The sequence below is a fragment of the Megalops cyprinoides genome, chromosome 1, assembly GCF_013368585.1.
Source record: "Megalops cyprinoides isolate fMegCyp1 chromosome 1, fMegCyp1.pri, whole genome shotgun sequence".
Taxonomy (NCBI): domain Eukaryota; kingdom Metazoa; phylum Chordata; class Actinopteri; order Elopiformes; family Megalopidae; genus Megalops; species Megalops cyprinoides.
Genome location: NC_050583.1, coordinates 70,625,222 through 70,638,932, shown reverse-complemented (window position 1 = coordinate 70,638,932; position 13,711 = coordinate 70,625,222).

The following is a 13,711-nucleotide window of genomic DNA, read 5'->3' as shown; positions in this document are numbered from 1 at the left end:
TTCAAAGAAAGTGGACACGAACAACTACTTCCAATTAAACATATAAAGAACATATAGGCCTATATGTAATTACGCATATAATGTCATAGATTGTACGTATCGCTCAATCGATAGACCCCTTCATACTGGCGCACCTTTTACTATGTCTTAATCATACTATATACGTGTAGGAAATGCATTTCGCAACAAAACTTGCCATATTGTAAGCTATTTTACAATCTTGAGAGTGCAGCTATTACCCCAGAGCATTTATTTTATACGCCTCTTATAAGACAATTAATAGATCCGCTTATGAAGTGCCATAATTACGCGGTTTTCTCTATATTTATGCTGCATGTCGTTTATGTGCATTGGTTTCGGCCACGTAGCCTATATATTTCAAATGTAATCACTGCAAACACTGAGCTAACTTGGTGTACACCCTAACATTCACTGATAAACTAATAGCCCGATGGTGCATTATTTCAAAACGAAATATTTGAAGCCAATAGCCTATAGCCTATTCAAATACTGCCATACTGTTCAATAACTCCACAAAATATCAGTGATTTACTATAAGTGAAATCTGTGTAGGTTAAGATTGTTGCCGATTTGTGGGTAAAACGGCATTAAAATGTGTGTTGATGTCGTCTATGCCTATTACGCATTGCACGCAAACACCTTAATGTTCTAGATACTCTTTCAACGTCACTTTCTATTTGGCTAGTGTTTTGTGTCGATGCTACACAATTTTGATGACCAGCAAGCACGAAGTAATGTGTGGCTCGTGCCCAATATATTATTAGAACATTTTCGTAGATAAAATTTTTCAGCACTTATTACATTTCAGCACTTATTACACATCTCGAATTGTCATACCAGATGGTCGTATACGATTAAGAAAGACAATGCACAATATAGTGTACATGTAATTCGAATCCTAGACCTGTGTGTCTTTCAAATGTACCCAGTGATTACCGCTTATTTCTTTTTGCACACATACATTGACAGGTCTCACGTCTTAATAATTAAACACAGGTATTGTTTCAGTAACTCTCTTGAAATTAGCGGTCACGTATGTGCGCTCGTACTTATGTCAAAGCAAGTGAATCTGCCTCTATTCTGGTTGAGAGGGTCGGTAAGAACTCCGTTTCACTGTTCTAAAATGTTCCCCCACACCCTTTAGCTTTATTTTATTGCCTTATTATAAATTCCATGTATTGTATATGGTGTGTTTGATCATAAAATAATAGGACAGTTGTTTCACGACCATTTTGCTGTAGGCTACTGTGGACCCCATGGGCACAGAACTGAAAGACCCGAAACTGTGAAAACAATTTCACGTTGTGTTCGTGTTGCGGACTTGGTGGGTTGCATCCACCCGGTCAAATGTATATTTTATGTATACCTTCATATATTATATAGGGTACATATGCCGCTCTAACAGGTTAATCGGATCGTTTGTCAGGCCGCTGAATATAATAATTCCAGCCGTACAGCACCAAATAGGCTATCAAATAAGACTGTAAATGAACTTCACATATGACGTTCATATATATAGAAATGTGCCGAAAAATGAAAGCATATTTTCAGTAAATTAGTATTAAAATATTTCAATGCTGAAATAGTTACTCTAACACAAAACATACAGCGACAAACACCAAGCGCAGTGACTGTTCTTAGGCGCCATTCCCTCCCGAACTGAATACCAGTTGCTGACCATCATAAGTGAAGAGGTGAATAAGTCACGACATGTCAGTTTTTAAATAACGTTGAGTTATTTAAATGATCATCTTTTAGCCCCCGGGTTACAACGGAAAAAAGGGAATCATTTGTATTCATGAAAAAATCTAAATTTCACTCTTTAAGACAGAAGTTGTTGAAGGCTGCGATGCGCAACAAACTTGATATTATAACCATTATTTCTAGTTGTAGTGACATTGATGAAATGCATGAACAAAATAAACATGAATATTGATTTGTATGGTTAGATTAACCAAACAATAAATCAAAGGGAAGATTACCCTCCATCTGTGTTGCAATTGCCTATAGCGAAATGTATGAACATACACGCCTACGCGCAATACAATTTCTGTGTTAGAACGAACTATGAAGTGTTTAATAACTCCAAAAAATATAGACTTCAACTGGCATTATGACCACACGAACAAGTATTCAATCTATTATAAAGATGATTAAAGGTTAGGGGATGTAGTCTAGGCTTATTGTACATCTCCGCCTTTGGATCGTTAAATAAATTAAATAAATAAATCCATAGTAAAGGAGTATATTCCATCCAGTATTTTAACATTAAACGGACAAATTATCTTCTTGGTTTGGCAAAATGACATTAAAACAACATTTAAAAATCTTAAAACGAGTTAACGTGAGCTGAAGATCTTCTGATCAAAAATTGCGAATGAATGCATTAAGATTGTGGTCATTGTGTGGGACAGTACTTTGCCGTCACCTTTAAATTGTGCCGCTTTATAATCTTGAGTTGCAGGTTTATGTATGGAAGTTTCCGTTTAATGTGGTTAACAACAAAGTAACGTAATATAACCTAGTTAAATGTGGGCCAAAAATCTAAATGTTACGACACAAACGAATAAATATCAGCTCTTGAATAATATGTAAAATCAAAACACATATTTATATGATATGTACGCAGTCAAACTTTCAATATTTTGCGGGAGAATGAGTCCGTTTTTCATCTGAGGAATTATACAGTGAGCGTGGCAATCAGATCTGTTTTAGACTACAAACATGTTCTAAGATTTAAAATTTCAATTGACACTTTGGGCTTCTAATGATGAATGAAAGACACCGCACAAACGTTCTGAGTGTTTATTATTATTATTATTATTATTATTATTGTTATTATTATTATAATTACATCTAATGTTTTCCTCTTCCGCTTCCCATTGGGCTCGTCCACATTTCTCAGGTACTTAGTTATATCGTAATTAACGAGAAGCTCATATATAGGGGCGCATTCTCAAACAACAAGAGATGCTGTTCGCCGCCTGCCGTTTTGAGAATGCAGGACGCTGATGACCCTCTGTGATTGCTCGTGTTTATACAGCTGCAAATTGCTGAACTGTGAAACGACTTAAGATAGCACAGTCAGGGGAGACGTGGGGAGACATACTAAGTGTGCTAACATAACGAAAGTCGTGAACACGGCCGCTTGCATTCTACATTACGTAACGTAATATGTAGTAGCCTACATGATCTGCAAAATCGAATATGCCTACCAAATTGTCATTACGAAAATGCAGTAATCAGCCACAAAGTAGAGAGCTCTGAAATCTTGCAAACACGTTGTTTACCATTACACACATTTTTATCAATATCCATAAGCTTAGTAATGTTGCATTTTCTCTATTTTGAGAACTACGCGCATTCGCAAACTCATATCAAAACCATTGGATTGATTCACACAAATCTCATTAAATCCAATTTTGTTAAATTATTAAAAATCTTAAATTATTTCTTAATGTAGCAGAGAGTGAAACATTTCCTTCGTGGGAAGAAATGACACAGAAACATAATTTTAAGCGTTAGTGAGTAGACGTGTAAATGAGATGGCCTCATTCAGGTACACACACTGAGAATTTGGTGTACACACACCAGAATTATGTAAATAATTTAAACATAATACGATGACAATAGAAAAATATTTTCAGCACCTTTTAAATGTGAGAAAAATAAATGTAAGTCTGGGTTAAGGTCAAAATTAGTAGGATATTTTTATCATGCTCAAAAATGTAAAGGAAGAGTTGATGTGTACAAAATGAATCAACCATGCATAGGAAAACAGCACATTTATGTAGGTGTATGAGATGTATCAACATACCTAAAGAGCATGGGGCGCCAAAAATGAAGAATAATAAACATAAAAATGACGTTTTTTCCAACGATTTAAGCTTAATGTAGCACGTATCCCAATGATTTAGTCTAAATCAGTGTTTCTTTTCAATTTGACTGACACCTTTACTATATCTCTTCATAAATATCTTCAGACTTAAATCACAAATTTCAACATACATATAGGGACCGCTTAAATATATTATTTCCCACAGCTTGATTTTGAACATACAAATCTAGATTAAAAATAAACATTTTATTGAAACCCTAAATATGATTTTCTGAAACAAATTCTTTGCAAGAAATAATTTGGTTCATATCTCATTTTCACAAAGCACACCCCACTTATATTTTATGTGATGTGTCTGATTGGTTATTATCCTGCCAGTCATGCATTCCTTTGAAGGAGGGCAGAGAATGACAGAAAATGGAGATAGTTTTTTTCTATCTGTTATATTATACTAATGTTAATTCGACTGGCAAATTGGAATTGTAGTTTGCTCTAATATTCTCCCCAACTTTGGACACTTACAGTTCCCAAACCAATAGATATAGCCACATAATATTTGGCATGTAGTTTCCGCAGTCCATTTGTCATAACATAATAGAAAGTATGGGTAAATTCAAGAGTTTTAGAGGTTGAATGAAATGTCAAAGACATTTTAGAAGGGCCTATCAGTCTGACTCTAATGTTATTTTTGGAGGACTTCAGCTTGAACCTGCACAGCAATTCAGTAGCCTACAATTCAGCACAAGTCAGCCATCCCAGGAAAAGCGAAGCCGTCAGTACAGCTAAAGGGGGTCGAAAGCTATGACGGGACCTACAGGCTACGTACGTCCATTGTCATATAGAGAAGTGTTCAATTCTTTACAAAAATGCTGTCTCTAGGGGGTGTCTCAGAGCCCCCTAAGGGAGTAGTTGAAAATTCACAAGCATCATTCAACAAATCAATATTGGAAATTTCAAATGACTGCCCACTGAGCAAAAAAATAAATAAATAAATGTTGATGCACAGCCCAAGCTCAAGGTATGTTGTCTCAAAGCAGTAAATGTCATAGACATGTTTCTTCTGCCATTATGAGCTACAAACAGTGTTGGTTCATAAAAATGACAATGTTGTGTGAAGTTAAATATGAATTTTGATTTCACTAACAATTTCAACTGACATCAAAGAAAACACCTATTTTCAGGGTTTTTGTCTGTGGTTTATGAGATGATTATTGTGTCAGGTGATCATGTGATTACTGTCTTAACAGTGTTTTATGAAATCTGTGCTGTAAAGCATCAAAATAGAAGTCTTGTTTAATTCCTTTTAAACACAAATAAATACAATATGCTGATGAATATTGTTTGGTACGGCGCATGCATCCTATTTGAGTTTTATGCTTGCAGCATCCTTGTGAAGTGTTGTACTGCTGAAGAGGTCTTTCATTCCTGTCACCTCTGAAATGCTATTTGGGGGTCTTCCCTGGAACTCCATCATATTACATGGTTTGATGTAAACCAGAATTGTCAATTCCATTTTAATTTAGTGAATGAACTGGATTTCTGTTCATGAGTTCAAAATCACTGGTCATTTTCTGTGAAGATTCATTTTCAGTTAAGTAAATAGGTTTTAAATGGAATTGACCCCAAATCTGGTGTAAACATCACATTTCCATGACAATGTGAGTAAACATTAAGCAAAGGAATGATTTCAACATGTTTTTTATGTTTTTAATATTATTGAACATACTGAAATTGTTACAGTTAATTTACCCACCCATCATAAACATGCAAAAATGAATTCAAAGCATTTTTTAAATAAACAGATCAGTTTAAGAAAGGACAACAGACAGAAACATGCAATGACAATAAAAGACCAAATTAATTAATAAAATTATTAGCTAAATAATTCAGAAAAAAATGAATATTGGAAAACACTCTAGTGTTAATCTGGTGTTATGCTAAACATGTATCAGGACATGATATATATCATACAGCTTACTGTTTAGATGGAAAAACGTAGAGCCTAAGATACTAAGCTTGACAGCTATAATGTGTACTAATTTGTTATGGTGATGGTGTTGTACCAAACAACAATCTGTTCTGCACTGCACAGAATGATAGCCCATGCACAAGCGAACTATTACACATACAGATCATGAGGTGTGTCACAGTGGTTTGCTTGTTACTTTCATACATATAAAACTGTGGGTACAAATCATGTACTGGGATGTTCTTTGATGCAATGTTTTGGGTTTTCTGATGATGTGAGCAAGGAGATGAATGAGTTATTCAAGGCAGGAACTTTGGCCTAGAATGTATCTGTAAACCTATGCTATTTTCTTGTCTTAGAGTGTGAAGTCCTTCATTGTTCTTTGCAGAACACAGAGCAGACCCTAAGATACCTCCTTGAAATAAATAGCTAAACAACTGACAATAATATTATGTAATGTAATGACAATGTATGAGAAGGCATATTCAGATGCAAGAAAGAAAACACTTTTCAGAATCGAAAGATTATCAGTGAACATTGGTTGTGATGTCATCAGTGTTACTCAGCTGCTTCTTCAGCTGCTCCAGGTTTCCCCAAGGGATTTCTTAATTGTGAAAAAACAAACAAATACAAAGAGGAAAAAGGGGGGATTAAATTAAACATGGTTTTTTTTGGGGGGGGGGCACCTTGGGCCCAGCCTACCTGACTGAACATGCATTTTTGTTGTTTAGTTTAATATTTCGAATAAAGTTTGTTTGCGTGTCTTGATTGCCGCAAAAAAAAAGTCAGACTGAGGGCGTAATGGTTTCGACCGACCTCTAGCTAAGTTTCTCGCCGCGATATTTATTTTGAATGAGCAGTGACACAATTAAGTTACAGAAAACTTTCCAGTAAGTCCAGTATCCTTGTGTAAGTGTACAAACAGAAAAATTACGCCCTCTGTTCGAGATCCAAAGTAGGAACTAGGCGATCGCCGACTGTCTTGTTTTCCCATCGCCGTCACTGCTGCCGGAGCCGCGGTATTTAAAAATGGTCCACGAGAAATAGCACATCTCATTGTAATCCGCATTTCTCTCTGTTCCGCCCTTCCGTCTCCGTAAATTTCCCCTTGGATCTGTCTTGCATCTCCGTACAGCCTGTAATAGAGGTTATGCATTGACGGGTTTCCTGACATTTATATGTAGCCTACCTGATTTCGACGCCGGGGAACTACACAAAGCAAAGCCTGAAGGCATACAAAAGCCGGGACATACGCTTAACGTGGCATAATGTTCCAAAACTGAGATGAATGATTACCAAATTTCTCTCGGACATCTCTTGTCAGAAACACTTCCTCCTGTCAAAAATCAAAACCGAAATCCTAGGAGTACGGCTCACGTTAAGCGCTTTACTCTCCATTGACGCCCATTATAAGGAAAAAGTTTAACGTGGCTTAATGTCCCCAAACAGCGATCAATGATGACCAAATTTGTCTGACATCTCACATGTCATAAACACTATCTCCGATCAAGAGACAGTGATTATTGGACGCTGTTTTGGAACATTAAGCCACCTCAAGCCTTTTCCTTAGCCTATAGGCTAATGGGCGTCAATGGAGAGGAAAGCGCTTAATGTAAGAACGCCAATACTCATAGGATTTTGGTTTTGATTTTTGGTGAAATTTGGTGATCATTGATCGCTGTTTTGGAATATTAAGCCACGTTAAGCCATTTCACGTTAAGCGTTTTAGGATGTCCGCAAAAGCCTAGATGCTTGGTCGTACTTCAAGACGGGATTTGTTGGCGAAAGTGACGAGGATACCAATGGATATTCTGGTTGTATGTGGACAGATTTGCACAAATATTTTTTTATTTTATTACAACTTTTATTTGGGAAAAACGTTTGGAAAAACGGTTTTGATTTTTGACAGGTGGAAGTATTTATGACAAGAGATGTCTGAGAGAAATTTGGTGATCATTGATCGCTGTTTTGGAATATTAAGCCACGTTAAACCGTTTCACGTTAAGCGTTTTAGAATGTTGGCAAAAGCTTGGTCATACTTTAAGGCGGGATTTTTTGGCGACATTAAAGTGACGAGGACACTAATGGATATTCTGGTTGTATGTGGACAGGTTTGTACAAATATTTTTATTTTATTACAACTTTTATTTAGAAAGCTGTAAGTTACACGTTTTGGTGCCTGGATTCCAGTTGTTTCTGCGAATTGCAGCGATCAGTTTCCTTCTCTTTTGTTTAGCTTTCGTTAGTCTGTAAAAAGATAGCTCCGATTTCTTGTTGAATCTATTTGTAGTCTACAGTCAATCGCACAACAGGGGTGTTTCAGAAAGCGGGTTTAGTGAAAACTCAGAGTTCGTTGACTAAGAGTTGAAGGAAACTCTGGTTTTTCGGTTTCACAAAGCCAGTTCAGGCAAACTCGGAGACAGTTACTCTGGCAACATACCCCGTGAAGCTAACCTGCTCGCTAGCAGGTTTTATTCAACTAACCCTGAGTTTCCCCTCCTCTTCAGCTGAAGCCAGCAGACTGAAGGTCGTGTGAGACATGGCGTGTCCCTTCCTCGAAGAACCAATTGATATCGAAACACAAAAACTTCGTAGATATCTCCGTCGGGAGAGGGTGATCAGACCCCGCCTGGATGTTACATCGTTCCCTGATGATTATCTGTGTGAGCGTTACCGTTTTCCAGCACAATCGATCATTTATCTTAACAATCTTCTCAGCCCCCACATCGCCCATATGACACACCGTGGACATGCTCTGAGTTCGGAGCAACCGTCTCTCGGGCTGTCAGAAATGTGACCCTCGCATTGAAACGGTTACTACACACCTTTGTGGTCTTCCCAAGTCACAGACCCACAAGACTCATCAAAGAAGAATTCCACAGAATTGCAGGTACCAGTCTAACCAATTAGTAATTCATTCAGTATGAAGCTTTGAGACTTGAAGCACTAATCAGTTAATATGATATATTGTGGGGTTTCCAGGTGTGCTTGGCTGCATAGATGGCACTGATATTCCTAGTACAGCTCCTTCAGTGAATGAAGGAGATTATGTGAGTAGGAAGTCTTTCCACAGCATCAATGTGCAGGCAGGCCTAAACAGTAGCATTTTGCATTCAAAATGAAAGATAAATCACAATACTGCCACTGCAGCTAATTACTGTTCTGCTCTGTGAAGATCGTATGTGATGCAGCCCACATCATCAGCAACGTGGGAGCAAAGTGGCCTGGGTCTGTACATGATGCACAAATTTTCCATGAGTGTACATTGAGCGCTAGATTTGCCCATGGTGAGTATATACATATAGCCATATTCCATTATAATCAATATTTTGTTCCCACCTATTGCAACTGATAATTTAAACTGTATCCCCGTATTATCATAGGAGAGTTTGATGGTCACCTGCTCGGTGACAGAGGGTACCCCTGCCAGCCCTGTTTGCTAACCCTTTACCCTGATCCTAAGCCCCGCCCACAGCAACGTTATAACTTGGCTCACTGCAGGACACGAGCCAGGGTGGAGATGACCATTGGGATTCTCACGGCCCGGTTTCAGTGCCTTCGTCGGCTCAGGGTCACCCCGGAAAGGGCATGTGACATTATTGTGGCATGCGTGATTCTCTACAACATTGCCACAATTAGAGGAGAATAATGTCCCACTCAACCAGCGAACGATCCTGATATCAATCCTGACCACCCCGCTGATGCACAAGATGGAAGAGCAGTGAGAGACACAATCTGCTAGCATCATTTCTGATTGACCCATCACCTCCCCAGTGTCAAATAAAGACAATATGCCTCTCTCTTTATGAAGTCTTCTTTATTTCCTGCAAGTACAAATGCAGTACAGTAGTTATTATCTTTTATGTTGTTCAAACCAGTAAAATTATCCACCTGTGGTGGGCACCTCACCCACCTTCAACTGATGTTCCAGCGGTTGTATTTCCATTTTTGTCTTCTGCGTCTGCAGCCTTATGTGGTCCATTTCCAAGTCAAATTTTTCGATTTGTTCCTCCAAGTAAACCTTGTACAGCTGTTTCATAGGGAGCTATAGGAACACAAAAAATTACATTGAATATCACAGCACCAGGTCTATGTCAATTCTGCCAATTCTGAACAACATCTTACAGTGTTATGTTGTGCTGAGGAGGTGGATGGACCCTTTTCCTCATTGTAATATCCAGCATTGCCCTGTTAGAGGGAAAGAGGGTCATGAAATATTATGGCACAATGCTCATCATCAACTGTTAGATGTTATTCTTAAGGTGTAAACCTCAATAGGCCTCTCTGTATCTTCCCTGACCGGACAGTTAAATTATAACTTTACCCAAAAAAGTAAAGTACCCCACCTAATTTAGTCACCATTTAATAGATTATGATGTCTGAAGGACAACTGAGAATCTGGAAGAGTAACAGCAGTCAATTACAAAGAATTGTACCACTACAAGATAATCTGTGTACCAAGTTGTGTCTAGTATGAATGGGTGGGCATCACTGAGCCCACACTGGCAAATGGATGACTGTACATATATCCTTAAAACCCCTTATGTAGGCCCTTGTGTCCTGGGGGTGGCTGGGTCGGATGAGCTTCCTCCAGGGATGCCTTCAGCTATAGGTCACCCAATGTTTTGACTGAGGGCCATCTCTTCTGCCTCTGTAAGTGGTGCTGGTGGACCCCCACCTGTTTTTTGGCCCTCAGCCTTTTTTCTGTTGGCTATAATGGAGGTCAAACTTGAGCACATCCAGTTACCACAAATTTGGAGATGTGTATGTATAAAGGCATTTAGGTGTTGCTTTCAAATAGGCAATATGACATACTGGCAGTGTTGGCATGGCTGAACAATTTATTTTTTTTGCTTAGGATATTTCACTAGCTACTCACACATATGACATAACCACTGGATGCTGTTTAATTAGGTAGGGTAGGCTAAACAACATCACAATTGCTTGTAATGATATTATACCTTACCTGTTTGAGCTATATTTTTGTATTTCATCTTCAGTTGCTGCCAAGTCCGTTTTGTGCCTGTTGGGTTGCACCTGCACATATATTTACCATGCGCACACACACACACACACACACACACACATACACACACACACACACACACACACGCATACACACACACACACACACACACACACAAACACACACACACGTGAAATAAAATTGTCGAATATGTGAAACACTTGGAATAAAACTTTTCTTTTTTTTACTAAGGCATTGACTCGGTCAGTAATTTTCTGCCACGCCAGCTCATGTTCTTTTGCTGCTGCTACTGTATTTCTTTTTTCCGAAATATATGCTCATATTCTGAATACGCATTCATTAATATTTCTAACTCCACTGGGGTGAAGTAGGAGGATCGAGCATTTTTTTCTCCCGTTGCCATGCTGATTCATGTGATCTGCGTTCCATTGATGAGGGCTTTTTATCTCCGCATGCGCATGCTTTACTCAGGGTTAACTTAACTCAGAGGTGATTGAACTAAATGTTATCACCTGTTCTGAAACCGAAAACTCTGAGTTTGACAGCTCAGGATTAGTCAACCCAGAGTTCAGGTTTGAACTCAGAGTTTGTTAAACCGGCTTTCTGAAATACCCCCAACAGCTCTTTCCCATTTTAGATGTGTTTTTTGTTTTCGCGGCATTCAAGCTGAACGCTAATGCTGCCACTGAGTCTTTCTGCCACTCGGTGGGTGTAACTCTCAATGACCCCGCCTACTGTGACGTCACATGCATAACCTCTATTGGATGTATAAGGGCCCATTACAGGTCCTCGTCCCCTCTGCAATGAGCCATCAACTCCGCCCCTGCTGGAACATAATGTTTATGTAAGCTTCAGATTTTCTTTCTGTTCCATTGCTTGTACGGTAGTATTGCACTCATGGTGCCTTAATCTCCAGATAGTAACATGGATTTACAGTTTATATTTCTTATTTAGCAGAGGTTATTGTCTAGAATTTGGTACCAGCGTGCAGACTGTGCATTGAGCAACGTCATCTCTTACTGACTGTAAGCCACCACAGGGTTTTACATCTAATACTAGCCAATGCAGTAGCCAATGAGATGTGAGACAAATGATACATGTAAATGTTTACTTTACTGAATATGCTAAGGAGCCTTAAAAGAAAGCAATACTGAGTACCGGAATTGGCAAGCAGTAAGTTGCAATAGTCCAGTATAACACAATAGAACTGGTGGCAAATCCATTCACAGCAATAAGTTTGCTGAAGAGCACTTCACCTTGAAGCATGCTACCTTGGGTGCCCTTCCCATGGCCAATGCTGGTCCCCACTCCAATGGTTCCCAGATCTTCATCTGCACAACTGATACTGCCTGGATGCCAAGCACATTGTGTTTAGAAAGGTGGTGGAGGGACTCGATATTGCCTTATAATAGCCCCAGTGGCATGGTTAGTGCCAAGATCATCATTGCTGATTGTGGCAACCTCTAAATGTCTACCCCACGCATGTCAAACATCAATATTCCTGATCACAGAGATTTTTCTTAACCTTCCCCATCTCTCCTGCCCACCCCGCTCTTTAACCCACTGTATCTGTGACTTGCCTTGAGGCAAGCCAGCAAGCCATTTTCCAGCACTGTGAATGCTATACAGCCAGCCATCCTTCACAACAAACATTTCCTTATCTATCACTGAGACTCCGTTTCCCCTACCACTGTTTCTCCTATCACCTGATCAAAAGTGTCTCATCTTGCTGCTGCTTGCTGAAGGTGTGCTGTGTTGGTGCTTTGCTTGGATTCCCTGGGTGTTCCCAAGATGACTGGGTGCCTGGCAGCAATGAAAGTCTCAGCAAGCTGTGCCGCTTGCCTGGAGATGTAGGGGCTGTGCTCCTCAATCTAACTGTGAAGTTCAGTGTTCAGAACTTTCAAGAACTGCTCCAAGACAATGGTGTCCCCAATCTGTTCCTTCATTCGCTGACCTGATGTCATCCATTTGTCATACAGGGCCTGAAACTGCACCTTCAGTTTGTTAGGGGTTTCCCCTTCCAGAACAAATTTGCTCTAATTGCTGGTGGTAAGTTTCACCGCTGAGTTTGTATTTCAGCAAAAATGGCATTCTTGACTTTGTTATAGGGTGTCATCAAAGTCCATCACAACATATGCTGCCGTGCCTTGCCAATCAAGAGTAGTAGAAGATGAAGCACCTACTCTTCTGTTGGGCACCAACACGCTGTGGATATGCATAACATTATGTGGTGAAATAATGTTCAAAATGCTCATTTTAATTAAAAGACTGCATCTTCAGGGCCTTTCCACCCCAAGATTGACGCCCCCTCTGATGCTGCCAAAACTGGTGTTTGCTGAGAAGAGGTCAGGATAGAGGCTTGTGCTGTCAGCCTGGTGTACTGTCAGCTGCACCTCCCATTGCTAGACACCCTCATTTGTTCCCTCTGAACTTCTTCATGCAGCAGCCTGAACTACTGCTCACCACCTCTGCTCCTGGTGCTGTGCCTTTCATTCCTATGGATCCTCCTGAGTCTGCTGAGCCTACATGAACTGACATAACATGCTGCTAAGCTCTGCCATGGTCTCTTGTTGCTCAGCATCTTCACCTGCCAACTGGGCAGGACATGCCAAGGAGGCCACTTCTTCCTCTTGCTCTTCTTCCGTGGCATGTTGCCTCCTTCACATACTGACATTCTTTGCTGCCACAACTGGCCTGGAATCCCTCCACTGCCAACAAATGGTATAGGGTAGAGGACTTGCTCAGCAAAGGGAAGTGATAGGTAGGTGCAAAAATATGGTGATCTTCCAAAAAGGCAAGTGTTTATTTACATCCAGTGCAGTGAAACCAGTGAGGTGAGATGTACAGTAACATCCAAAAAAGAACAACAAAGGAAAAGTAATTAATAAAAGTAAGT